Source organism: Entelurus aequoreus, linkage group LG05, assembly GCF_033978785.1.
Source record: "Entelurus aequoreus isolate RoL-2023_Sb linkage group LG05, RoL_Eaeq_v1.1, whole genome shotgun sequence".
Lineage (NCBI taxonomy): Eukaryota > Metazoa > Chordata > Actinopteri > Syngnathiformes > Syngnathidae > Entelurus > Entelurus aequoreus.
In genome coordinates, this window is record NC_084735.1 from 1,222,038 (window position 1) to 1,227,037 (window position 5,000).

The 5,000-nt window shown below is 57.3% G+C and overlaps 1 pseudogene; it reads left to right on the forward strand.

Moving 5' to 3' along the window:
• Positions 1 to 5,000, forward strand: part of LOC133649512 (FRAS1-related extracellular matrix protein 2-like) — a 118,780-nt pseudogene that overhangs the window by 84 nt on the left and 113,696 nt on the right.

Below are 5,000 nucleotides of genomic sequence, written 5' to 3' on the forward strand. Positions count from 1 at the left end.
CGCTCGGAGCTCTCCGAGGACGCCATCCTCGTGGCCAACAACGGCATACGCGTGCCCTTCGGGAGGTCCGTGTCCCTCGACCCGGTCAACGACCTGGTGGTCCAGACGCGGCCGGGGGACCGCTGCAGCGTCACCGTCCTGGACGGCGACCCCCTCTCGCAGCGGCTGGGGCGCCTCGCCCCGGAGAAGTTCCCGTGCGAGTTCGGCCGCGATGACGTCACCTACACCCACTACGGCTCCCGGAGTCCGGCGCGGGACCGCGTGAGGCTGCAGCTGCGCTACGACGCGCGCACCGAGACCGTCGTCATCCCGTTCATGATGGAGGTGGAGGTGGTTTTTACGCAGCTGGAGCTCCTCACCAAGAACATGCCGCTCACTGTGGACCACCTGAGGGGCACCAGCAACCCCATAGACAAGAGGACTGTGGACTTCACTTACGACCAGGACTTGTACAGGTGCGTGGTGGTGTCCCTGTCCGGCGGGAGTATGCTGCCCCGCTATGGTACTCTGCTAGATGGCGGCAAACTGTCCCAAAACCTAGACTGTGAGGAGTTGACCCGCGCCGACATCCGCTACCAGCACACGTGCGAGCACGCCTCGCCCAACCGGGACCACGTTCCCATGGCGGTGGAGCTCCACGACAAGGAGGGCAACCTGGTCAAGCGGGAGCACTTCCACCTGACGGTGCGCATCCGAGAGGGGCGAGAGAACACGGCGCCCAGGCCGAGCTTCGTGGCCATGATGATGACGGAGGTGAGCCAGTTTGTCATGACGGCGCTCACGCCCGACATGATCGCCGCGGACGACGCCGAGTCCGACCCGGGCGAGCTCGTCTTCAACGTCACCTCGCCGCTGTCGTACGACGAGGGCTACATCGTCAGCACCGACGACCAGAACCTGCCCATCGCCTCCTTCTACCAGAGAGACCTGCAGGACCTGAAAATAGCCTACAAGCCGCCCTCCCTGGACTCGGAGACCGAGAGGATTTTCCAGCTTGAGTTTGAGGTCGTGGACCCAGAGGGGGCTGTCTCGGACCCCTTTGCGTTCATGATCGTGGTGAAACCCATGAAGTCTTTGGCACCGGTCGTGACCCGGAACGTGGGCCAGCTGCTGTACGAGGGCCAGTCCCGGCCCCTCAACCTTGAGATCAGCGACGAGGACAACCTGGACGTGGTGGCCGTAACGGTGGTGGACGGGCTCCGCCACGGCACCCTGCTGGTGCTGGGGTCTCGTAGGAAAACCTTCACCCCCGAGGACCTCACAGCCGGGGCGGTCGTGTACCAGCACGACGGCAGCGACACGTACAGCGACAACATTGTGTTCAAGATGACGGACGGAAAACACGACGTGGAATTCCTCTTCCCTGTCACCGTCGTCCCCACTGATGACGAGCCCCCCATCGTCAACGCCAACACTGGCGTGGTCCTGTTCAAACACCATCTGATGCCATTGTCTCCCCTCATGCTGAGCGCCGCCGACATCGACTCTGAGGACTCCACCATTCAATTCACCCTCGTTCCCCCCTTTTCCACAATCGGCACTGTCCTTCTGAGGCAGTCCGACGCCCCGGAGGACCCCTCCTCCTGGAAGTTCAACTCTGAGGACGAGGTCTACGAGAAGGAGGTGCGGGAGTGGCTGCAGAAAGACATCACTGACGGAAGGTCTTTTACCAGCACGTAGGGCCTCACATCACTGACACAGTCATGGACCAGTTTGTCTTCACAGTCCGGGATGACAACGACCCACCCAACGAGTCAGGCGAGGCTACGTTCACAGTCCGTGTTTTGCCCATAGATGACGTTCCCCCCGAGCTGTACCCCGGGACCACCCTGCAGATGACTGTGGAGGAGTACAAGCTGACTCAGTTCAGCAAGGATGTCCTGCGATACACTGATTTGGACTCAGAGGACCGTGACCTTAAATATACGGTCATCCAGCCCCCGACTGATACCGATGAGAACAGCCCACTAGTTTTTGGTTATTTGGTTCTGACAGACAGCCCCGACACGGAGGTCACCGAGTTCACACAAGCTCAGCTGAATCACCACAAGGTCGCCTACAGCCCCCCAGACATCGAGCTGGGCATCACTGCGCACGTGGTGCAGTTCCGCTACAGCGTGGAGGACACGGCGGGGAACAGCGTGGCGGGGTCGTTCACCATCTACCTCCAGCCTGTCAACAACAACCCCCCCCAGATTACAAACACGGGCCTCACTTTGTTTGAGGGCAGCATCCACATCGTCACCATCGCTGAGCTGGACGCCTCGGACGCCGACACCGAGGGGAAAATGATCACCTTCACGCTCAGTCAGCCGCCCAAACACGGACACCTGCAGGTGGCGTTCACAGACTTGGAGAAAGAAGCAGTTTTCAGTCTTGAGGACCTTTCACAAGGGAGGATATCGTACAGTCACGGCGGCGAGGAAACGACGAGCGACGACTTCCAGCTGGACGTCAGCGACGGCTTCCATGTTGTAACCGTGACGGTCAAAGTCCACGTGAAGCCTGTGGACGACGAAACGCCGGTGCTCAGTCTGCCCGCGGGAACGATCGGCTCTCACCTGGACGTGCTGGAAAACGGCGCCGCGGAAATCACGACTCACGTTATCCAAGGCCGCGATGACGACACTGATGACCTCCAGCTCACCTTCATCTTGGAGGACCCACCAGCCATCGGTGAGGTTTTGGTGAAAGGAGTGCCCGCCAGTAGATTCACGCAGGCCGACCTCATCAACGGCCTGGTGGTCTACGCTCACACCGGCGCCGAGGTAGGCCTCACATCCCAGCAGGACGGCTTCAACTTGACCCTCACAGACATGTCAGATGATTGGACTGTGGGGGGGAATAAGGTCAACGGGGTCCAGGTATGGGTCACCATCCTACCAGTGGACAGCCAAACACCTGAAGTTGGAGTTGGGGTGCAGTTCAGCGTCATTGAAGGGGACAAAAACGCCATTGGCCCTCAGCACCTGAACGCATACGACACCGACACGCCCGTAGAAGATGTCCTCTGCATCATCGTAGTCCAGCCCACTGCTGGCTATGTGGAGAATATATCACCTGCACCCGGGTCTGAAAAGTCAAGGTCGGGTGCGGCCATCAGTGCTTTCACCATCGGAGACATCAGGGAAGGAAATATTTACTACGTGCAGAGCATCCACAAAGGTGTTGAACCAGTAGAAGACAGGTTCACCTTTAGGTGCTCGGATGGGATCAACTTCTCAGAGAACCTCTTCTTTCCCATCGTCGTCATTCCCACCAACGACGAGAAGCCAGAGATCTACTTGAGGGAGATCGTGGTGATGGAGGGGATGAACATCGTCATCGATACCCCCATCGTGAATGGAGGCGACGCCGACGTCCCGGCCGAGGAACTGATGTTCATCATCTCCAGACCTCCTAAACATGGCGTGGTTTTAAACCAGCTGCCCACGGGTTCGGTCCTGGTGACTAACTTCACGCTGGAGGAGATCAGAGAGGCATCCACTATTATCTACGAACACGACGACTCCGAGACCACAGAGGACAGCTTTGACGTCACGTTGACTGACGGGAAGTTCTCAGTGCAGAAAACAGCCCTGGTGATGATCATCCCTGTTGACGATGAGACGCCCAGGATACAAATCAATGATGGCTTGGAGGTGGAAATCGGTGAGACCAAAGACATCGACAACAAAGTCCTAAGCGCGACTGATTTAGATTCCGAGGACAGTGCTCTCACTTACATCATCCGCTTTGGGCCCGGTCAGGGTCTGCTTCAGAGGAGGACTTCCCTCGGGTCGGAGAACATTACCCTGGGCATGAACTTCACACAAGCAGAGATCGACGCAGGGTCGATATTCTACACGCACAACGGGCAGGAGGGCATCCGAGACCTGGTCAAGTTTGACGTGACGGACGGAATCAACCCGCTGATTGATCGTTACTTCTACATCAGCGTGGGCAGCATCGACGCGGTCTTCCCTCATGTGGTCAGCAAGGGTGTGTCCCTCAAAGAAGGTGGCCGCGTCACCCTAACCACGGATCTCCTCAGCACCACCGACCTCAATAGCCCAGACGAGAACCTGGTCTTCACCATCACCAGGGTGCCTGTCAGAGGGCACTTGGAGTGCACGGACTACCCAGGGGTGCCCATCGTGTCCTTCACGCAACTCCAACTCGCCGGCAGCAAAGTCTACTACATCCACACTGCAGACGACGAGCTGAAGATGGACAGTTTTGAATTTGAAGTGACCGACGGCTACAATCCCATTTTCCGGACTTTCAGAATCTCCATCCTGGATGTTGACAACAAGAAGCCGGTGGTGACCATCAACGGTCTGCAGATCACGGAAGGACACAGTAAGCTCATCACACCCTTTGAGCTCACAGCAGAGGACCAGGATACCCCTGAGAAGCTGCTCAAGTTTACCATCACCCAGCCGCCCGTGCACGGAAAACTCCTCTTTAACCAGTCCAGCCCAGTCAGCACCTTCACCAAACAGGACCTAAACGAAAACCTGATCAGCTACAAACACGACGGCACCGAGTCCTCCGAGGACTGCTTCTCCTTCACCGTGACCGACGGCACGCACTCGGACTTCTATGTCTTCCCAGACACGGTTTTTGAGACTCGACGCCCACAGACCTTGAAGATCACCATCGTGGCCCTCGACGGCGGCGCCCCCCGGATGGTGGTCAACAAGGGTGCCCCCACCTTGAGGACCCTGCCCACCGGTCAGCTGGGATTCCTCATCAACTCCAAACACCTGAGGGTGGAGGACCGGCACAGCAGTCCAGCCTCGCTGGCGTTCCACGTCACGGCGCCGCCCAAACACGGATACATCGTCCACCTGGGCCGGGGGAACAACTCCGTGGGAAGCTTCAGTCAAGGTAAGCCAACATCCATATGTATATGTGTATGTATGTATGCATATATGTATATGTGTATATTTATTTATATATATATATATATATATATATATATATATATATATATATATATATATATATATATATAT